General features: G+C 39.7%; 1 protein-coding gene across 3 annotated transcripts in view; it reads left to right on the top strand.

The window, feature by feature from the left end:
* The window catches only part of LHFPL3 (LHFPL tetraspan subfamily member 3), a 573,120-nt gene that overhangs the window by 79,716 nt on the left and 468,847 nt on the right, over positions 1-24,557 (top strand). The window lies entirely within an intron of this gene.

The raw sequence follows: 24,557 nt of genomic DNA, 5'->3' as shown, positions 1-24,557 counted from the left end.
CCTAAAATGTCTGCTGGCCCTTTAAAGAAAAAGTTTGCTGATCCTTGCTCTAGGGAGATAGTAGAGTTCTACAAACTGTTGCAAAGAATGGATCTTGGTTAATAAGCTAAATCTTTAAAAATTTTATCTATTTATTTGAGAGAGAGAGAGTACAAGTAGAGTGAGGGGCAGAGGGACAAGCAGACTCTCCGAGGAGCAAGGAGTCTGACAGGGGGCTCGATCCCAGGACCCTGGGAACATGACCTGAGCTGAACGGAGACGCTTAACTCACTGAGGCATCCAGGTGCCCCAGTGAGCTAAATCTTTTAACACTTATTTAATGAGATCACTTAGTTTAATTGTTTTCTGATTTTTCTACTTTCTTTAATAGTTTATTGGTGAAATAGCCATTGTTCAAATATTTGAAACTAAACATTTTTTCCTTTTCAAAATATAATTACATTTAATTAAGAATCTCTGAAGTTTGACTCTCAGCCAAATGAAGCAAAGATTTTTTTTTAATGTTTAAAAATTTTTTTTAAATGATCAATAATGATTTGATTATAGGTTCATTTTTATTCATGTAAAATTGGGAAACACATGCTATACTTTAGAGACAGTGTTTTGAGAGACAAAGTCTGGCTTGAGAATCAAGGTTACTGACTTTCAGGTCTGGTTAGTAGCAATAAACCACAGTCATCACCTCTCCTGTCATAAAAAAGAATCTGAATTGAGCCATAAAAGTGCTAGACAAACTACACTAGTTCAAACTAGCAGTTCTGTCTCCTTGATGTTCTGCCTCTGCTGTGTCAGAGAGGAGACTTTTTAAGAGGCAAAGCAGCTGAGCTCCATGTTTCTGACCCAAAAAACTCAGGTGAGTAGGTGGTACTTTTCTTGCCAGTAATGTGCCACGTAGGAACCTAGCTAAATATTTATGGAAACATTTTGTATTTTCATCCTGTGCTAGCTTATAGGGACTATACGTGCCTTGATTTCATAGCTTAGTATCCAGGTAGTTTAAACAAAAATAATCAAAGAATCATCTGTGGAATTATCTAGATAAAGGACATGAAGGTTAAGTTATTTTCAGATTTATAGTTTCACTGTATCACTGATAGTTGGCAAATAACTGATCAAGTCCACATAACCTACTCAACAAGTTGTCCCATCTGCTTTAGTCATTTTTGTTTTTCAGGAGAGGTGTGTGAGTGTGTGTGTGTGTGTGTGTGTGTGTGTGTGTGTGTACATGCCTATGTGTGTATATGTGATTTGTTTCTAATAAATTCGGAGAGGTAGTTTTCAAAATAGTATTGATTCTATTTGTGAGATATTACTTTTTACTTAAGGTAAAATCATGATGGGGCCTGTCAGTCTGTTTTTCTCATGACCCAACTTTTGAGCCTACAAAAACAATCTCAGCGTGATGGCATTATTGAGGGAGGTAAAAACTGACATTTGAGATATTATTTTCTCCTAATTAATATTTGGTGGTGTAAAAACTATTATTTCTCCTCCCTGGACTTTTACTTATTAATAAGGAGGATTGACAGGGACTAAAATGTTTTTTTCAACACTGACTTCAGCAGTACATTTAATACTTAATTTATCAGATGACCAGGAAAGTAAAGTAAAATTCAGATGTTCCCAAATAGTGATAGCTAACATTTACTGGGGAATTATGTGCCTGGCATTTTCTAGTGCTTTAAATTAAATTTTCTCTTTTCATCCTATCAGCAGTCTAATGAAGTAGGTACTGTGATTATCCTCATTTTATAAACTGGGGCAAAGAGAGGGTAAGTTGTTTAAAATAACTGTGGATTCAGGATTCAAATTCAGACTGTTTAAGTCAGAAGTCCATGGTTTTAACCGGTATACTCTACTGCCTCCTAATCATTATCTTTCTGGCAACTTATTTTTTTAAAGTAAACGCTACCCCCAGTGTGGGGCTCGAACTCACAACCTTGAGATCAAGGGTTGCATGCTCTACCGATGGAGCCAGCCAGGTATCCCCTTCCTGGCAACTTTTTAATTATAAATTTTGTTTTTAGAGCTTTGGGACAAGACAACATTTAAAGCATGGATATGTTTGAGAAGATTTGGATTCAGCATATATTAATTGATTGTTTATTACATGTTAGACCCTAGGCCAGAGGCATTCACTTCCTGTGATTCCCTTTAATCCTCACAAGTGTGTTGAGATATCAGAGTCATTATTCTTGTTTTATAAAATAGGAAACAGAATCTTAAGAGCTTATCAGGTTTCCCTGAGTTAAACAGGTAAAGCAACAGCCAGAATTCTAACACAGAGTAACTCATTTCTGAATGCATCTGGCTAGGGATCTCTTTATCCTTTATTGTCTTCTAGATGAGGATTCATAACTTTGAGCAAGTATGCTGTCAAGTTGGAGTCATTCACTTATCTAAAGCTTTCCATGGGTTAATGCAGCCATTCTTCACCTAGATCCTTGCCATTTGAGAGCTGTTTAGTGAGCTGGGACCCATGTGAATGGAAGCATAGTGATGCTGCTGATATATTCCTATTTGTCTGGAGAAGCCCGTGAGTCTGAAGATTGCAGACTTTGGACCAGTGAAGCTTCCTTGCAGGCAGGAGATAGGTGGAGCACTTTATCTGTGGAATGCAGGCCAAGGTGAACCTGTTAAGAATTTCGGAGCCGACACCAGCAGTGATTGTCCAAGAAAGGGTCAAAGAGAAGCCGATTATGAATTGCTGCCATAGGCTGAATGTTTGTCCCCACCCCTTTGCCCCCCAAATTCATGTCAAAACCTAATCTCCAATGTGATAGTGTTGGGATATGGGGCCTTTGGGGGTGATTGAGTCATAAAGGAGACCCCAGAGAGCCCCCGCACCCCTTCCACCCTATGAGGATGCAGCAAGAAGATGGCCATCAATGAACCAGGAATTGGGCCCTTACTGGATGCTGAATCTGCTGGTGCCTTGACCTTGAACTTCCCAGTCTCCAGACTGTGAGAAATAAATTTCTGTTGTTTATAAGTCCGAAGAGACTATTTGCCTATCCACTATGTGCCAGGAAATTCATATACTTTTTATTACTGATTCCTCAAAGTCATTGTAGGATGTTATAACTATTTCCATTTTAACTGATATATGATCACAAAGTCAGAGGGTGACTTATATGCCCATAGTTGTATAGTAGAATTCAATCCACAACTGCACTGATTCCATGAATTTGATTTTAGATACATTGTATAAGTGACATCATGCAGTATTTACCTTTCTATGACAGGCTTATTTTACTTATTATAATGTCCTCAAGATTCATTCATGTTTGTCCTTACTGCAGAATTTCCTCCTTTTTTTTTAAGATTTTAATTTTTTATTTGACAGAGAGAAAGAGAGAGAGCATACGCAGGGGGAGCGGTAGGAAGAGGGAGGGGGAGAAGCAGACTCCCCGCTGAGCAGGGAGCCCGATGCAGGGCTCGATCCCAGGACCCTGAGATCATGATCTGAGCCAAAATCAAGAGTCAAATGCTGAGCCACCAACTGAGCCACCCAGGTGCCCCACTAATTTTAGTTCTTTTAATAAATATACAGAAGTAGGATTGCTGGATCATATGATAGTTCTGTTTTTAATACCATACTGTTTTTTTCCTTAATGGTTCACCATTTTGCATTCCCAACAACAGCACCCAAGGGTTCTGATTTCTTCATATCCTTGATAACACTTGCCTTGTGTTTTTGGTCATAGCCATCCTGCTAGATGTATGGTGATATATCATTGTCTTTTAATTTGCATTTCCCTGATGATTAGTGATGTTGACCATCTTTCCTTTTCAGTTGGCCATTTGCATGTTTTCTTTGGAGTACTATTCAAGAACAAAGTTTCAGTTAAGCAAGATGAATAAGCTCTAGAGATCTGTACAACGTTGTACCTATAGTCCAACAATAATGTATTGTACCCTTAAAAATTTGTTAAGAGGGTAGATCTCATATTATGTTCTTACTATAATAAAATAAGTTTTAAAAAAAGAAAATTATGTGATTTTTAAAAAGTTTATTTATCTATGGGGTGCCTGGGTGCTCAGTTGGTCGAACCTCCCACTCTTGGTTTCAGCTCAGATGAGGATCTCAGGATCGTGGGATCGAGCCCTGCGTGGGACTCCATGCTCAGCGCGGAGTCTGCTTGTCACTCTCCCTCCTCGCTGCTTGCATGCTCTCTCTCTTTCTCTTTCTAAAATACATAAATAAAATCTTTTAAAAAAGGCTTATTTAAGTAATCTCTGCCCCTACGTGGGGCTTGAACTCACAACCCCATGATCAAGAGTCATATGCTCTTCTGACTGAGCCAGCCAGGTGCCCCTGAAAATGAGGTGATTTAAATGGAAAAATGAGAAAGGGACAACAGATTAAAGGGCAAGCAGATAAAAAACACAAATGTGGAACATGTAGAAGTCTAAGAGGTGATTAGAGAGAAAAAAAAGACATACTGGGAAAGAATGATGTTAGTAAATCAAGGAAAAAAGACTGCAACAAGAAGATACAAAGTTGAAGGTCACCAGTTAGCCTAGTGAGGAAAGAGAGAGCATATAACATTGTTACTGGGGTTAAAACAGGAGTACTGCTTTGTTTTTAGATAATATCATCTGCTGTCTTATAGTTTTCATCCTTTTAAACTGAGGATGATGGGTTCATCATTCCAGAAAGTTAATGTATAGTTTTCGGATACACTGAAACATGTATGTATATTAAATTTAAATTTAATTTAAATTCAGGACAATTTTTCATTATCCAAGTCTAAACTAATCATAGCATAAAACAGCTTTGACCCAGCTAAAGCTTAAAAGAATTACAACTTATTATTTATTTTTGCAAAATGAAATAAGGCAGCCCAAAGAGCCTAAAAGTGACTATAAGCTTTTATAAAAAGGTAGATTAACTCACAGAAGAAACTTACAGTACAGTCTGATTTTTCTCAATCCTTGGCTATATTATATATTTGAAATAAGTTAACTATTTCTCTTTACCTCATTAAAAATAGAAGCTTTACTCTCTCCACTAAATTATGTCCTCAACATGCTGTTGTGCAGATTTAATTTCTGAGATTTATATAATAACTAACAATAAAAAGCATGTGTTTCTTTCATCTAAAAAGGAAAGAAAAGCTGAACAACTAGGAAGTGGCACAGCCTGCAATTGGACCTGGGTGGTGTTGTAATTCTAAGTCCAGTAATGTTTATTTCAACATTCTGGCTGTCATCTTTTTTTTTTTTTAAGATTTTATTTATTTATTTGTCAGAGAGAGAGAGCGCACAAGCAGGGGGAGCAGCAGATATAGGGAGAAGCAGACTCCCCGCTGAGCAGGGAGCCCAATGTGGGACTCGATCCCAGGACACTGGGATCATGACCTGAGCCGAAGGCAGACACTTAATAGACTAAGCTACCTAGGCGTCCCCTGGCTGTCATCTTATTCACTCTCTTTGGGTGTAGGACTGCAATTAGTTGCCTCTGGCTTGTTCTTCTTTTGAGCCCTCTTCTTGAATGAGGTCGTCTAGGAAACCCAGAAATTCTTTGCTTTACATGATTGGACCATCTGCTTGGCTCAACTAACCCAGAGACCTACGAGTGAGCCTTTTCTTACCCCATGTTGTTATCTGGCAGTTTGCAATGACTCAGACCATTATTTTGAAACTTGAACCTTTTTTTTCTGGCTCTAATAGCATTTCTATTCTATATAAGAGCAGTATGTTTGAAATATATTTTTTCTCATTTCTGTTATTATAGACTCACTTTGTTGTTCAATTTCAGCTAGTAACAAGGGTTTGACCTACCTGGTTGTTGTGGAACAGGTTTTCCCCAGATTGGATTTAACTTTCACACGTGAATTTGTAGTATTTATGCATACCAGCTAATGATTTGCTCACCAAATCTTAAATTATCTGGAATAAATAGTCTTCTGCGTCTCCGAAATAGTGATCAGTATTGGACAATATGATACAACTCTGATGTTTCTACCATGGTGTCATGTGAATTGAGCAGATTACCGCCATGGGCCCTATCTTTGGAGATAAGCTCTGGAACCAAGAGGAAGCTATCTGGTCAAATTAATTTTATCATAGATTAATAATGTTGATCAATAGAGTCTGTCTCAGAAATAGCAAATAGGTAAAATACACATGCCAATTCTGAAGAACTGGGTAGGGGCTATCTGGATACTTGGAAGACTTGAGGCAGAGTCTGAAACATGTCCCCATTCATTGGAATGAGTGTTGTTATCTGAGGATCCATTCATGTTCTCCCAAATGGCAGGATTTCCTTAGTTTTATGACTAATATTCCACTGTGTATATATACTACAAACTTCTTTAACTATTTATCTGTTAGTCGACATTTAGATGTTACCATGTCTTGGCTATTGTGAATAAAGCTGCATAATGTATGAATAATGGGGTTCAGCTACCTCTTTCAGATAGTGATTTTATTTCCTTTGGATATATACCCAGAAGTGGGATTGCTAGATCATATGATAGTTCCAGTTTTAATTTTTTGAGAGACGTCTGTACTGTTTTCCACAGTGGCTGCACCAATTTAACATTCCCACCAACAACGCACAAGGGGTCTCTTTTCTTTACATCTCACCAATACAGGTAACCTCTTGTGTTTTTGAGAATAGCCATTCTACCAGATGTGAGGTGATATCTCCTGATTTTTAGGAAGAGCATTTGAACCCAAACCAGGAGACCTGGTCCAGATTACCTCACTAACCAGCTGCATGACTTGAACAAATTATATAACCTCTCTGTGTGTCTGTATTATCCATTGAAAAACCTATCTTATCCACAGGGTTGTTATGAGAATCAGCTGGATGACATAAAATAATGAATGTGAAAGCAAGTTAAAAGTTAACATAAATAGAGGTCTGTTAGTAACTAAAGGGAGTAATAATCCACAAATTGAAATATTTTACCATTAAACTGACCCACTAAGTCATTCATGAGTTATAACACATCTTTTTTTTTTAAGATTTTATTTATTTATTTGACAGAGAGAGAGACACAGCAAGAGAGGGAACACAAGCAGGGGGAGTGGGAGAGGGAGAAGCAGGCTTCCCGCTGAGCAGGGAGCCTGATGCGGGGCTCGATCCCAGGCCCCAGGATCATGACCCTGAGCGGAAGGCAGATGCTTAATGACTGAGCCAGCCAGATGTCCCTATAACACATCTTATAAAGATTCAGACAAGGTCATGCAAAAGGACATAAGTAGTGCATTATTTTGCAGCACTGAGGAAAATATTAATATCGTGTTGATTAATATGGATCATAAAAAGATAATCACCAAATGATCTTAATAACTCAACAAGGAAGCAGCTAAGAAGCATATTAGTAAACATGTAATTAAAACACTTGAAATATGGATTGGCAAAGCAAAATGTCTAATGCTGATAAAGCTTGAGTATCTCAATGTGATTCTGAATGATTTTTCAGAAATGTGATTCATTTTTTCAACCATGCAGGCAAAATAGGACGCAACCAGGAATTATTTTTAATGGAAAGTACCTCCTTCTGTGATTTAAACAGTGCAGAAGAGAGGAGGCATATTGACTATGACTTCATAAAAAGCAGATTCTTTCCAAGTGGATTAATTTCAGTGAAGGTATTTTAATTAAAAGATAATATGGGCTTAGTTGTGTGGAACATGTTATAACTGTTCTCATGCTTGTTGGCCATCAGTTGGTTTTGAATGTGTTAACTTTTTGATTTATGACCTAGAAGTTCAGTGCTGGGTGCCAGTAGTTTCTTATTTTTAATTGATAGTAGTGTCGATTACTTATCTTTATATGTGAGAGGATTAACAAGATGGTAGACAGCTACAGTGCTAGTGACTGTTTTATGAATACCTTGAAGTCATTCCTTGGTATGGCAGGTTATTTTGCCCTGATATGTTTTTTGCAGGAGAACATCCAGAAAGGTTTATTGGTAGACCTTTTTGACTAGAGATGGCAGGAGGAGAGAGATCATGTGTACAGTGGTGTATATTTTTAGAATTCGATAGTCTTAATTCTTTGAGATGTTCAGGTAACATGTATATGCCTTAAGGACCCTCCCTACTTTCCTCCTAAAGTCACCCGTCATAGATCTAATTGAGCCTTAGAATAACAGTTTTAAAATAAATGGAAATAGGCTACCCAGAAGTACTCAGAAAACAAAATTTGCTCTTTCCAACTCCTTTAATAGTTGTGGGTTTGTTCTAATTTCATTTGAGGCTATCAGAATATCAGCAGAACAAATAGCACACACATGAAAGGAGTTCAGACAAGGGCAATGTTGAAAATAAACCAAAGGAAAATTTTCCTTTTAGAAGTAATAGTACGTGGGGCGCCTGGGTGGCTCAGTCGGTTAAGTGACTGCCTTCGGCTCAGGTCATGATCCTGGAGTCCCGGGATCGAGTCCCACATCGGGCTCCCTGCTCGGCAGGGAGTCTGCTTCTCCCTCTGACCCTCTTCCCTCTCGTGCTTTCTATCTCTCATTCTCTCTCTCTCTCAAATAATAAATAAAATCTTTAAAAAAAAAAAAAAAAAAAAAAAAAAAAGAGAAGTAATAGTACGTTACTGCAATTCAGCTGTTAAAAAGTAAAAAACAAAAACCATTGCTTCAAATTGGTGGCAGTCTATGGAAACTGGATTTGCTAACTCCAAAACAAAAACAAAAACAAAAACAAAAACAAAAAAACCCCCACATACAAAGCAAGGAGCAATATTTTAAACTGTTTTTAAAAATCTATTTGAGAAGATGTGGCTGAAGTTCTACATGCAAATATCTTTTAGACTGTTCAGATCAGAATAGGAGAACACTGGCAAAAAATTAAGGCAAAAGGAACAAGATTTTTCTCATTTTACTGTCTCCTTCCCCTCTCTTATCTGCCAACAAAAGGCACTGATCTAACATCCAGTAAGATCTCTCCTTAATTTTAACAAGAGCTGTGATTTAGCCAGTGTTTACCATGGTTTTAAGCACTGTATTAAACTCCTTCAATATACTCCTATTGTTCATTTAGTCCTCACAGCCATTCCTCAGGGGGCATGGCTCTCCCCATTTGATAAATGAGAAAGCTGAGTGAAGGACAGGCTGGATTCTTGCCCACAGCTTTGCAAACAGTGAGTGATAGGGTCACACCCAAACAAAGTCCCTTGCTCCCCACTCCCCTGCCTTCCTTTGTGAAGATTGTCACAGAAAGGGGGCACTAGAAACTAGAATTGCTCATCAATTATTCAGAATAAGCTTAAACAACGCAAAGCATCAGTTAGTGAAAATCATTCCCACACATTTTATTTTTTTAATTAAAACATTTTTTTTTAAAGATTTTATTTATTTATTTGAGAGAGAGTGAGAGAACGCCCTCGCATGAGCGGGGGGTGGGGTGGGGGAGGGGCCGAGGGAGAGAGACTTGATCCCAGGACCCCGGGGATCATGACCTGAGCCGAAGGCAGACGCTTCACCGACTGAGCCAGCCAGGTGCCCCATACTCACACATTTTAAAGATGCTTATCCAGTGTCAAGCTTCCCCAGTAATTTCAAGGATATATAGTTGCTGGGCACAGGCAGGGCTGGAGTGGCGTAGGACCTCCAGTGTGGCACCCTCGGTCATTTCTATCTGCACTGGGATATACTCTGGGCCAGGATCAACACAAGAGGTGTGTAAGTGATGGATGCAGTTCACATCGCTTGTGCGGGAAGAAGGATCTCCATTTTATACTAGAGGGTTCCATAGCTTGTGTGACATCTTCTATTCATGTCCCAGAAATCTATAGATTCCAGGTATGGACTTCCCGGTAGCTGCTGGTCTCTTTTCAAAATCAACTACTGGCTTAGAAATATGCCAGGCAAAGGGAAGGAAAGAGGGCCTAGTTTATTGCTACCTGAAGATTCCTTCCTTGTCAGACCAGTCAGCTTGGTAGCCAACGTCAGCCAGCAGATGAGACCCCAGGAGGGACTGGCCTGCTTCTTCCTCAAACGAATTCGATATTGTTAAGCCAACATTGACATAAATGTCATGATCTAGGTGACACCTCCCCGGCCTTGTTTGTCCCTACCCAGGTGGTGCCTATTCCCCCAGTGGGCCCTCACCCTTTAGTTCTGCTTCTCTGAATCCTCACCATCTACAAACAATTATACTGGTTAACACTTAGAAGTTACTTATTTATCAGGTACTCTTCCAAAGTCCTTTTATATTAGCTCATTTAATCCTCAGAAGAACCCTATCATACCTGTTTTGTAGTTGAAGAAACTGAGGTATGAGCAGCAAGATAACTTGCTCAAGATCACATAGTCTGTCCGAGGTAGAGTGGAAACAGGAACCTAGGGGATTTCGGTCCAGAGTCCATGCTCTTGACCTCTAAGAGAGAGCTCTGTTTCATGTCCCTGGTCTCCAGTGAAACCGTTCTGGAATGCTCCAAACGGTAGTGTGTTCTGGGTGGCAAGCTTCAGCGTGGTACTCATAGAAATACCATCTCACATTGTTTTTAGTATCCCATGGTCATTGTTCATGGCCCCCCTTCTATTCCCATCATAGTCAAACACCAGGCAAAGGTTCCAATATAAGGGATCACCTATTTTTTTTTTTTTTTGCCAGGAACCCCATCTTTACTTTCCATTTGACCCACTGGCCAGATTCATTTCTTTTCTGCAGAAAAAGTGATTTAACATATAAGAATCTCTCATTCATTAGAAAAGGCAGCCTTTTAAAAAGTATAATATTACAGTATAGATGAATACTTAAGTGAATTCTTTCATCTTTTCTAAATGTGTCACTATATTTCTTCATTATTTCAGTGAAAGAGAATTGTATCACACAAACGTTTATTTTTTTTCTTTAAAACCTGCTCATTGGCATTTAGTATGAATAGTAGATGGGGAATCAGTTATGCCAGAAATGATTAACCATCAGTCACAGTGGCTTTCATATTTCATACACGTAAAAAATATGCTCTTAATTAGAATTTCCCTTTAGCTTTTTAAGAAAAATACAGAGCTTCAGGAATAAGAAGAGGAAATTGTCACTGATGAGTTTTTCAGGATCCCTAGCAGAGGAATTTCTGTGTTGATTTTTAAAAGAATCATGCAGAAGGAGAACATTGTTAGGCATTTCAGAGTTCTTGGGAGCCTCTATAGTCTGAGAAAGACGTGATTGTGCCCAGCTCTGAGGACAGGGAACTCTGAAACGAAACACAGCTGTCCTGATATTTTTAAGAAAATTGTAAGGGATATACTATGTGCAATCAATTAAATTGTTCTTTTCCCCTTTTCAGAAGACAGAAACAATTTGTAAATGCAGAGTTGCTGTTAAGACTGTAAATTGGGTAGAGTATCTGTTTATGCTGTTGGATTTATGCATAACCTGTAGATGGCACAAACAAAGTCTTATTGACCTTAGCAGCTAAGCAGTGATCCAAAAGAGGCTCATTGCATTCAATTTCATGCTGCCAACCAGCAGTCTTAATTTTTCAGTATTGAGGGTTGAATTCTCTTACTGATTTAAAAGAACTTTTACAAATTCAGAAAATGTTGCCATCTAAAAATTATATTCACCAAATGGGTGTGTTTCCAATGTTTAATAATGGCATTGCTTAGGATGTGTTTGGATTTAATGATGGCATTCATTCATGGGTCACCCTAGGAAGAAAACAAATTGGCCCATGTAGTTAGACTATCAGTAAATGTGAACTCTGGTTAGCATATAATTGAGATCCTGCTGAAAAACAATACATTCAGAAATTGATCTTAGAGCATAACTTTAAACAATCATCGACTGGTATCGGTTTGAGCATAACCAAGAAACTGGAACTAGAAACAGAAAAGTGGGAGAATAAATTCTTAATTTATATTTGCTTATTCATGCAATTATCAATAATTTAACCATTCAACAACAAATATTTGTTGAGCACAGTTCTGTTTGTGATGTCCACACTAGGTGCTAACAACAAAATAGTTAAAATATAATCTTTGACTTGAGAGCTTGGTTGAATGGCTGTATCTCTTAACCATTCTATGAATGATGCTTGATATTTTGTTTCTCGGTACCAAAGTGTTGGTATTCCCTATCCCTAAACACTATTACAAAATTCCTACTAAGAAAACAATAAATTATAGTATCAGATTGAAGGCAGACTTTGATCATTTATTCTTTCCTTCTTACCTCTTCTGCAATTTTTGAAAATTGAGAGAATCATATAATATGAAAGACAGTTGTGAAAAATTAGTAAACCACAGCTGTTCCCTCACCCCAACCATACAATACAATATTCTCCTAATGTTACTTTCCTGTTATTGGCTATTTAAGTACACATTTTCACATGCCTACAACCATAAAGCACATCCCATTTTCTGGTCTGTCTTTTTCATTTAATGTGAATCATAAATATATTTTTAAATAACAGATTTTGGGGGAACAGTTTTAGGTTAACAGAAGAATTGGATAGAAAGCACAGTGAATTCTCATGTTACCCCTAGCTCTTGTCCTGCATACAGTTTCTTTTATTAATATCTTGCATCTCGTGGCATGCTTGCTTGTTATCATTGATGAGTCAATATTGACACATTGATATTAACTAAAGTTTACAGTATACATTGGGGTTCACTCTTCATGTACATTTTTATCCTTCAATAAATGAATGGATAAACTGTGGTACATTCCAGACAAGAGAATATTATTCAGTGGTAAAAGGAAATGAGCTATCAAACTGAGAAAAGATATGGAGGAACCTTAAATACATATTGCTAAGTGAATGAAGTCAGTCTGAAAAGGTTACAGACTATGATTCCAACTGTATGACATTCTGGAAAAGGTAAAACTATAGAGACAGTAAAAGACATCAGTGGTTACCAGGGGTTAGTGGGGAGGGAAGGATGAATAGGTGGAATGTAGGGATTTTTAAGGCCGTGAACTATTCTGTATGGTACTGTAAGAGTGGATACATGTCATTATACAAAACCCATAGATACATAAGTATTTTTTTTTTTTTTTATGGAGAGAGATGAGGGAGAGGCAGAGGGATGGGGGAGAGTGAGAGATTCTTAAGCAGGCTCCACACCCAGCACGGAGTCCAGCACAGAGCCTGATGCAGGGCTTGATCTCACAACCCTGAGATCATGACCTGAGCCAAAATCAAGAGTCAGTTGCTTAACCGACTAAGCTACCTGAACACCCCAATGCATAACTATTTTTATACTTCTGAATAATTGTATAATGTTCTTTTGTTGAAAGCCAAAGAAATATAGCCAATTCAAGTAGAAAAAGATTTATTAAAGGACACTAGATAGCTTTTAGAATTTCCAGGAGGTCTTTAGTTGGTTAGAGACTCCAAAACAATGTTCCAGTCAGGTCAGGACCATAACGAGTTAGGATGCCCACCACTGCCCCCAAGCACTGGCCATTGCAGCTTGCGTTGGAGACACACTGATGTAGGTCAGTAGATACCACCTATGCTTGCATTGTGTACCCCTAAAAAGATAGGTTGATGTCCTAACCTCCAGTACTTCAGAATGTGACCTTATTTGGAAATAGTTGTAGATGTAATTAGTTAAGATGAGGCCACACTGGAGTAGGCCAGGTCCTTAATCCAACATGACTAGTATCCTTATAAGAAGAAAAAGACACACAAGGAGGAGATAACCATGTGATGACAAAGGCAGAGAGTGGAGTGTGATGCAGCTACAAGCCAAGGAATGCCAAGGACTGCCAGCAAGCATCCGAAGCTAGAAGAGGCAAAGAATGATCCTCCCCTGCAGATTTCAGAGGGAGTATGGCTCCCCTGACACTTTGATCTTGGACATCTAGCCTCAGAATGTTGGGATAATAAATTTCTGTTGTTTTAAGCCACCTAGTTTGTGGTACTTTGTTATGGTAGCCCTAGCGAACTACTAACCCACGCACCACCATATCACCTCCTCACTGCCCACCCCCTTCACTCCACTCACCCCCTGCTAGCTCCAGGGAGAAATCTTCCCCAGTTCCTCTTTCTGGATCATCAGCTCTCCTCTAAGCATGGCAGGAGCATCTGAGCAGTGAATCCTAGGGCAGATGCCCATGCCCTTGTTACAAGGAAGGCTGAGAAAATGAGGATCTGGCATTTTCTGCTTCTACAGCATTTCATTGAAACTCATAAGGCATGGAATTCCCCAGCATAGGAAGGGGCTCAGATGCCAGGCAACCAAAAAGAGTGACAAATGTCCAATATAATTGACTTTATAATTATGAATTGTATTATTTCTTTATTTGAGAGGGAGAGAGTGTGTGGGAAGGGGTAGAGGGAGAGATTCTTGAGCAGAGTGCACTGAGCATGGAGCCCAACATGGGGCTCGATCTCAGGACCCTGAGATCACAACCTGAGTTGAAATGAAGAGTCACATGCTAAACCAACTGAGCCACCCAGGCGTCCCTGTAATTATGAATTTTAAGGGCTGCATAATATTCCATCATGTTGATGCTGTTACTAAAAAGCTTTTTTCACTTTAACTGAGAAGTTAGGGTAACTTTCAGATTGCTGGCATTTTCCATGGTGACATTTGTGTGCCTGTAAGTTTTTGCTTCTATTGAGACTTATCTTGAGTGAAATATTAGCACCTTCATGACTACAACTAGGTATTCATAGATTCTGTTTCAAAAGCCATTTCTCAGGTTACAACTCCATAGCTATCTAAGTGTATGCCTGTTTCATCATAATTCCAGTATTAAGTGATTTTTAAAAGTTTCTTTGTATTGAACTGGTAACATGGTATAAAGTGCTACCTTACAGTTGATTTGATTCACACTGGTTGATCTTTAGAAAGAATAAGTAATGTCCACATGTAGAACTTTGCATTTCTGCATAGCAGACCATGTACTAACTCTGCACTGCACATGCATTCTCTGTTTAAATCTTCTGAGACAAAAACCTTATTGTTTTGGTGTTATCGATGAGAAAACTGTATCTCCGAGAGGTTATATATTATATCCATGGTGATGCAGGCACATGCGGCAGAGTTCATAGCTTGAATCCTTGTTCTTCTGACTCTAGAGCCCAAGCTCTTTATCATATTTGAGGAAATGGCCTCACATTAAAACTAGCAGGTCCAATTTGGTGGCAGTTTAGAATGCAAGTTGGAAATTAATGAAAGGTAAACCAGAAGAGGAGGTATATTAATGAAAAACTATGGAGGGTTGCTTAAGCGTCAGGGGAAGAGTTTTGAACTTCATTTAGGATGGACTAGAGTGCTACTGGTGTTTGGAGCAGCAGATTGAGAGGTTCAAAGTGTTGCTTTGGCAGGATGATCTGGTGACATTGTATAGGATTTATTGGAAAGAGAGATACTGGAGTTCAGGAGATCATTTAAGGAGATAAATAATCATTGATTAGTAAGGTAACAAGAGTTTGGATGTAGTCAAGAGAATAATAGAGGACAATTGTGAATTTGAAAGACATTTCTAAGGTGAGTGAACCCATGGAAAATGGGGCAAAGGAAATGAAAGAAAGAAGTCAGAGATGTACCAGTGTTTCAGATCTGGGTCACTGGAAGATTATGGTACCACTAAAACACTTATACAGATGTTAGAAGGAGAGTAGATTTTAGGGGGAAGATTATAAACTGGACTTGAGACATGTTGATTTTGAGGTGGATATCTTTATCAAAAAGTTCAAGAATTCAGAACTAGAACTTGGGGGAAGGACGGAGCTAACGCTACAAATTTGGGGGTCCTCTGGGTAGAAATATTAGTTGAAGACAGTGGCCATATGCACTGGCTGAAGGGAAAGCAGTAGGGGATGAGCCGGAGGCTGGGAGCTAGGACATATACTGAATGGGAGGAAGAGAAAGAGAAAGGGGCAGCGAGGGATACAAGGAAGAATACCTAAAAATACCCCAGTCATACCCTTGACAAGTTTACTGTCATCCTCAGGCTCCAAGTGGAAAAAAACAAGTTCAGAAAAGGCAAAAGCTGAGGAACACCTCCTAGGAGAGGGCTTTGGAAGAATTCCAGGGGCCCAGACTTGGCCATGCGGAGGACCCCATCTGCCTAGGCTGGATAAAGCCTCAGGAGCCCAGAGGCAGAGCAGGATGGAAAGCTCTTTTCTGGGCTTTCTTCCAGGAGTTACAGCCAGGCCTTCTTACTGCTTTTGCTACACAGAAGGGAGAAAACCAGAGGGCCACACAAGTCATGGGGCCCATCCCACTGGTACAGTGGTTAGCAAAGCTTGCAGGGGCAGTGAACGAACGAGGACATAGAACAGCTAGGACTCTACTCGGCGTTCTAGTTAACAAAGGAACAAGACAGGTAGACAGGTGGGTAACGAAGAGGCTCATCAAAGAGGAAAAGAGGAGCTGAGAGACAGAGAAGGGGTGTTGAACTCCACGTAAGGAGGGAGGAAGGCCAGCCCTGAAGAAAGGTGCCATTTAAGTTTTAGATGGTTACTGGTGGCCTTCTGAAGGGTGGATTTGGTAGAACAGTAGGTTTAAATCAAATGGAGAGGATTGAAGCAAAGGCAGGTGGGAGGCATGGAAAAGAATCAATGTGAACCACACCTTGGGGTGATTTGAGCTGAAAGGAATGAGATGGGCTAAGGACCCCAGGGCCTAGCCGGACGGAGACTTTGTGGTTGTCACTGTATGTTGTTTGAAAGGCAAGGGACACTGGCAGAGAGAGGAAACCGCAAGGAGAATATGTTTATGCAAAAGAGAAATGCGTCCTAGGGGCGCCTGGGTGGCTCAGTCGGTTACACGACTGCCTTCGGCTCAGGTCATGATCCTGGAGTCCCGGGATCGAGTCCCGCATCGGGCTCCCCGCTCAGCGGGGAGTCTGCTTCTCCCTCGGACCCTCCCCCCTCTCATGCTCTCTCTCTCTCATTCTCTCTCTCAAATAAATAAATAAAATCTTAAAAAAGAGAGAGAGAAATCCGTCCTTAATGAAGTACGATCCTGGAGGGCGCAAGAAAGGATAGAATTAGAAAAGGACTTGTCATTGAACTTCTGCAGAAAAGGAAAATGCTCGGAGTTTGAAATATAACTGGAGTCTATGAGGACTGGTGAGCAAGGGCAGCTCTGCTCCTGGAGTTTGAAGGAAGAAAGATAAGACATAGGCAGATTAGGCTGAAGGTGGAGAAGAGACAAAGTGGAAGTTAGTCCGGACCAGACGGAAGGCCATGCTGCGGGAGACAGAGGCCTTGGTGCAGACGTGCAGATGGCCTCCGGTTAGCAGCTGATTGTTAGGGAAAAGACCCAAAGGAGCACAACGGGGAGGAGGAAATGGGCTGAGCAGGTCCCATGCCGTGGAGGACCATGGCATTGGATGGGGGAAAGTCGCATAAAAGTCTTTTTGGGGAAAGCCATAGAGAGGATTTTTTCTTCTCTCCTGCAAGAGAAGATGAAGTCTTCACTGCAGGTTAAGAGACCTGGCTAGGGAAGCCAGTGAATAGATGCTAGCCGTCAACACTGGAGATAAAGGGTTGAAGCACTAGGAGGGAGAAAAGCTCCACACAAAAATACAAGAACAACATAAGTTGTCAAGACACAGAGAAGGGAGAAATGGATTTGGAAATTGTTCAGATGTGGAAAGCAAAATTGCCATAGTCTTCCTAATGATGGTCTCTCTGATTTCCAACTCCCCCAGAATAAATTAGATTGAGCTACGTGGCTTATAGAGATTCACTTCTCTTCACCTAACTTTTGTTGCAAAATAATTAAGCAAGAGTTCTAGAGTTGAACTTCCTGGGGTTGCCTGGGCTTGAATCCCAGCTTGGGTAAGTTACTCTCTCCCTAAGCCTCAGTTTGCTTCACCTATACAAAGGGGATCATAAGATAATACCTACCTCGTGTGAAGATGAAATACGGTGTTGCACCAAAAAAGGGTCACGGAACTGGCAAGTAGGACACATTTGTTAATGCTCCCTATTACCATGCAGGTGGTGGTGGTGATGGCCATGTTAACTACACTGGGAATTCAGAGATGAATAAAGCACAGTCCCTGTCCTCAAGGACTCAGAGGCCATTGGGAAAAATATTCATATCTCTGAGTGAACCCACAGTTATATGAAAACTAACTGATTCATTGAGCACATAGTTATTGAGCCCCTCACAGTGTTCCAGGTGCTGGGGATATGTCGGCGAATGAGACATCCCAAGATTCCCTACCCTCGGGGAATTTGCCTCTAGCCAGGGGAGAGAAGAAATAAATGGTAGAGCAAATAAGTACAGTCTATCAGGACGTGATCTGTGTTAATGGAAATGGAATGGTAATGCAAGCTGATGGTAATGATAATCAGGATGGAGCAGTGGTGGGATTGCCTGTTAAAATAGAGAAATAGAGTGATGAAGGTAGGCCTCGCTGAGCAAGATGCGTGGGGGTTGTGATGCACGTTTATAATGAAGTCATCACGCAGGCTAGTGCTTATGGAAGTACAGAGGTGGGCTGTCCAACTTGGCCTGGCCATGAGAGAAATGAAAGGCTTCCCAGTCTAGGGATGTTTGGACTAGAAAGGGCCAGAAGCCATCAGAAAGGCTGGAAAAACTATGCAAAACAGCACTGAGGTTCCTCAAAAAAGTTAAAAATAGAATCACCATAAGATCCATCAATTCCACTTCTGGCTTTGTACCAAAGGAAGTGAGGTCACTAACTCAAAGAGATATCTGCACTCCATGTTCATTGTGATGGGGTTTTGGAAGATAGGTGAGGTTCGGTGGGGTAAGGTCCAGAGCCGATGACCAAGAAGAATTCTTGAGACGTCTTTGTGCAAAATGGGAGTTTATTAAAGCCCCGGGACAGGACCCGTGGGCAGAAAGAGCTGCTGCCTTGGGGTTGTGAGGGGTGCTGATTATATACTTGGGAGCTGCAGGAGGTAAGGAAAAGGGAGGTTTCAAAAGGATTTTTGTATGTTAAAGAAGACTCACAAAGTACCAGAGACCTTGCCATTGTCAAGTTAAGGTTCTTTCCTTCTAGCAAGGCATTAACAGTAAGATAGCTGGGAGTTCCTGAAGGAACATTACACTTTGTTGGCTTCAAGTATCTGTCAATGGGCTGTCGGTTATAAGGACATTTAATTGTATCTACATTCCCTTCTGGAAGCTAGGCCATTGATAGAAATGCTTTGTTCTTGTAGATTGCTAAGACATTTGTAAATTGAGGGAGACTCAAGTCTTGCAGGATTGTAATCTCTATAAGTTAACTATTTGTTTTTCCTTTAGGGCAGCCAGGAGTGCCTGAGGAATGTCACATATATCCCATGGGGGGGTTGTGGGGTGTCAGCTTCTGCCTGCCCTCAGCTAGCCTTCTGCTCCCGCATCAATTGCAGCATTATTTATAGTAGCCAAGACATGGAAAAACCTAAGTGTACATAGACAGATGCATGGATAAAGAGAATGTGGCATGTACATGCAACAGAATATTATTCAGCCATAAAAAGAAGGAAATCCTGTGTCATTTGCAACACCGTGGATGGACCTTGAGGACATTATGCTAAGTGAAATAAGTCAGAGAAAGACAAACACTGTATGATCTCACTTATATGAGGAATCTGAAAAAAGCAAAGTCATAGAACAGAAGGGTGGTTGTCGGAGGTGGGGGTGGGTAGGAAAAGATTGGCCAAAGGGTACACATTTCTAGATGATAAGTTCCGGGACAGCATGGTGACTGTAATTAATGATACTCTGCTGCATGTTTGAAAGTTGCTAAGAGAGTAGATTTTAAAAATTCTCAACAGTTTCACACACAAACACACACACGCGCACGCACACACACACACACACACACACAGAGTAAGTCTGTGAGGTGATGGATGTGTTAATTAACCTTATTATGATAATAATTTTGCAATATATACATATATAAAATCACTTCATTGTACACTTGGAACTTACACGGTGTTGTATATCCATTATATCTCAATAAAGCTGGGGTAAAAAAGGAAAGAAAAAAAAAGAAAGGAAAGCAGCATAGAATTGGCCTGCAGAGAAGGAATGGCCTGGGAGGGCTTTAGCTTTGTTAATAAAGGAAGCAATATGATGCCCCCTAATGTGCGCTTCTAAAACAGAATATAGCAAAAAAAAAAAAAAATCACTCAACTAGTGCTTTTGATAAGAGATGACCCTATAAATGCTTCTCTCCCTTAGAAAAAAAATGGGGGGTGCTATAGTTTATAGTGTTTTTCACATTAAGTTTCTTCAAACTATGGCTACCTTACCAAATGTGTGATTTACTGTTATTATTAGAGAGAAATTGGTTTTGTGATTTAGCTCTCTTTTGATAGGCACTTGCTGGGCAAGAGACAGCAGGATCCACTTGGCTTGAGGTACTTTTGCTGGGGAGTCAGAGAACTGTCTGTTGTAATTCACAGAAATGCTGCTGAATGAAGAAAGGGCTGGGATCTGCACCAGGACTAGCCAGCCTTTGAATTCATTCAGAGTGTTCACAGCTTTCCCTTACAGAGGAGGTTCTGTAAGAGCAAAGAAAGATACATAATAAAAGGCTAGCCTAGCTGAATAAATACATTGTAGCCATCCCCCCTCCCAAGCAATAAACCCAAATATTGCTTAATCTCAAAGGTCAGCCAGCCCAGTCTGGGGCCGTTTTTTGCTTGGATGTCAGTTACTGCCATCTGGTGGGCAGAAGCTAACAGGGTAGAGGTCAGGGGTGTTGCTGAACTGCCTGCAATGCACAGGACGGCCCCCACCACAAAGATTGTACAGCCCCAAACATCAGTTCTGTCATGGTTGAGAAGCCCTGGAAGTGAAGCTGGGAAAGGGGTGACCAAGACGTGGAGGACACAAGGGGGCAGTATCAAGTGGTAGGATGGCTAGATGGTAGGGTCCGGTAAGGGGAAAGGTGTCCTGGAGTTGGGGTAGTGGAGAAGATGATGGAAAGCAGATGTGGGGTTGAAGAATAGGAACCCTTCCAAGGATTTTGGACGGTGGTGTTCCAATGTCCTTTGATACTGACAAAGGACAATTATAGATGTGAACTTGAGCGTTCATTCCAACGTTTAGTGACTTTGTGATCTTTGTTAAATTCTCTGAGCCTGTCTTATCTGCAAAAACTGGACGTTCTCTTCATTTGCCTCCTAGAAAGATAGAATGAGTTAGTATGTATAAGTTGTTTGTTTGTTTGTTTGTTTAGATGCTGCTTATTTAGTAAGAGTTGAAAGTGACTTTGGCAGACTCTAAAGAAAGGAAAAACATGGCCATCTTTTAGAGACACTGATGAATTCTGACTCAAAGGTATCCACTTGTTGACATGTTATGAATGCTGGAGCACCATGGAGCTGCCGGACAATCATCCCCCCTTCTTAGATCCAGTTGGGTTTATGAGAACAAGAGATGACAGCCATAAATACATGAAGGAAACAAACCTTTCAACTGGCCTGCTGAGCAGTGTAACTGTTTCTGCCAAACACAAGTTGTACAAACCGGGTTTCTTTCATTTTATTACCTATATTCTCTGTGCATCAGGAAGCAGTACAGTGTTTATTGCTTGCAATTAAATTGCTTATTGCATGAGAAATAATTCTTTGATAAAGAATCCATATAGCATGTAGTACCATACATTGGCAGTTCACTGCAGTTTTGTTTTGTGTGTGTATGTGTGTGTTAGAGAGGGAGAAAGTGTGCAGGAGCAGGGCGGGTGGGGGGAGAGGCAGAGGAGAAAGAATCTTAAGCAGGCTCCACGCCCAGTGCAGAGCCCAACGTGGGGCTTGATCTCATGACTCTGAGATTACGACTTGTGCTGATATCAAGAGTTGGATGCTTAACCATCTGAGCCATCCAGGTGCCCCAGTTAACTGTATTTTTAGACATAGGATTAAGTTATCATGCTACATTTCTTTTAATTAAAGTATAATTAATATATAATATTCTGTTAGTTTCATGTGTACAGAGTAGTGATTCCACACTTGTATAAATTGCAAGTTGATCATCACAGTAAGTCTAGTTTCCATCTATCACCATACAAAGTTAATACAATATTATTGACTGTATTCCCCGTGCCATACATTACTTCTCCATGACTTACTTGTTTTGTGACTGGAAGTTTGTACCTCTTAATCATTTTTTCCATTTCATGTCCCCCAAGCCCTTCCCCTCTGGCAACTGCCACTCTGTTCTCTGTATTCTACTGATAAGTGAAATCATGTGGTATTTGTCTTTCTCTGTCTGGCTTATTTCACTTAACATAATATCCTCTAGGTCCATCCATGTTGTTGCAAATGGCAAAAATCTTTTTTTGGCTGTGTGGTGTTACATTATAGATATAGGTATAAATATAGACATCTCCCATCTTCTTTATCCATCTGCCCTCTGGTGGGCAGAGGCTAACATTAGGGGGTGGAGGTCAGGGGTGTTGCTGAACTGCCTGCAATGCGCAGGATGGCCCCCACCACAGAGATTGTCCAGCCCCAAACATCAGTTCTGGCATGGTTGAGAAGCCCTGGAAGTGAAGCTTCCCAGGACTCTTAGGTTGTTTCCATATCTTGGCTCTTGTAAATAATGCAGCAGTGAACATAGCAGCGCATACGTGTTTTCAAATTAGTGTTTTAATTTTCTTTGGATAAATATTCAGAAGTGGAATTGCTGGATCATACATGGTTTTTGAGGAATCTCCATACTGTTTTCCATAGTCGTTCTACCAATATACGGTGTATAAGGGGCTCCCTTTTCTCTACATCCTCTCCAACACTTGTTATTTCTTGTCTTTTTGATAACAGCCGTTCTGACAGGTATGAGGGGGTATGGCATTGTGGTCTTGATTTGCATTTTCCTAATGATTACTGATGTTGAGCATATTTTCATGTATCTGTTGTCCATCTGTATGTCTTCTCTGGAAAAATGTCTATTCAGATCATCTGCCTATTTTATAATTGGATTGGGGTTTTTTGTTATTGAGTTGTATGAGTTCCTTATATGTTTTGGATATAAACCCCTATCAGATATATGATTTGCAAATATCTTTTCCCATTATACTAGGTTGATTTCATTTGTTGATGGTTTGCTTCACTGAGCAGAAGCTTTTTAGTTTGATTTAGTCCCATTTCTTTATTTTGGCTTTTGTTGCCCTTGCCTTTGCAGTCAGATTCAGAAAAGAATTGCTAAGACCTATGCCAAGGCACTTACAGCCTGTTTTCTTTTAGGAGTTTTATCGTTTCAGGTCTTACATTCAAGTCTGTAAACCATTTTGAGTTAATTTTTGTATATGGTATAAGAAAGTGGTCCAGTTTCATTCTTTTGTATGTAGCTGTCCAGTTTTCTCAACACCATTTACTGGAGGCCATCCTTGTCATAAATTCATTGACCATATATGTGTGGGTTTTTTCCTGGGCTCTATTCTATTCCATTGATTTATAGGTTTGTTTTTATTCTAGTACCATACTGTTTTGATTACTTTGGCTTTGTGATGAAGTTTGAAATCAGGGAATGTGATATTTTGGCTTTGTTCTTCCTTCTAATGATTTCTTTGGCTCTTTGGTGTCTTTTGTGGTTACAAATACATTTTATGATTATTTGTTCTGGATCTGTGAAAAATGCCATTGGAATTTTGATAGAGATTCCATTGAATGTGTAGATTTTTTGGATACTATGGAGATTTTAGCAATATTCATCCTTCCAATCCATGAACATGGATTATCTTTCCAAGTATTTGTGCCATCTTCAATTTCTTTCATCAATATCATATACTTTTCAGTGTACAGGTCTCCCACATTCTTGGTTAAATTTATTCCTAGATATTTTCTTTATGATGCAGTTGTAAATTAGATTGTTTTCTTGGTTTCTCTTTCTGATAGCTTTTTATTAGTGTATAGAAATGCAGTTGATTTTTGTATATTTTTTGTGTCCTGCTCCTTTACTGAATTCGTTATTAGATCTAATGGTATTTTCATGGAATTTTTAGAATTTTCTGTATAAAGGATCATGTCATCTGCAAATAGTGACAGTTTTACTTCTTCCTTTTCAATTTGTATGTCTTTATTTTTTTCTCTTGTCTAATTGCTCTGGAGAGGATTTCCAATACTGTGCTGAATAAAAGTGGCAAGAGTGGGCATCTCATTTTGTTCCTGTTCCTGTTCTTAGAGGAAAAGCTTTCAGGTTTTTACCATTGAATATGATATTAGCTGTGAATTTGTCATATATTACGTTATCATATTGAGACAGGTCCTTCTGTACCCACTTGTTGAGAGTTTTTAATCATAAACAAATGTTGAATTTTATTATATGCTTTTTCTTCACCTATGAGATGAGCATATGATTTTTAGCTGTCATTTTGTTGATGTGGTGTATCACATTGATTGATTTGCAGATGTTAAACCATCCTTACATCCCTGGAATAAATCTTACTTGATCATGGTGTATGGTCATTTTAACATATTATTGAATTTGATTTACTAATATTTTATTGAAGATTTTTGCATCTATATTCATCATAGATATTGGCCTGTAATTTTCTTTTTTTGTGGTGTCCTTGTCTGACTTTGGTATCAGGGTAATGCTAGCTTCATAAAATGAGTTTGGAAGTGTTCCTCTTTTTTCAGTGTTTGGGAAGATTTTCAGAAGGATGGATATTAAATCTTAGAATGTTTGGTAGAATTCACCAGTGAA

The sequence above is a fragment of the Zalophus californianus genome, chromosome 12, assembly GCF_009762305.2.
Source record: "Zalophus californianus isolate mZalCal1 chromosome 12, mZalCal1.pri.v2, whole genome shotgun sequence".
NCBI classification, from domain to species: Eukaryota; Metazoa; Chordata; class Mammalia; order Carnivora; family Otariidae; genus Zalophus; species Zalophus californianus.
Note: the sequence above shows the minus strand (reverse complement) of the source record. Positions and strands in the feature narration are given on the sequence as shown.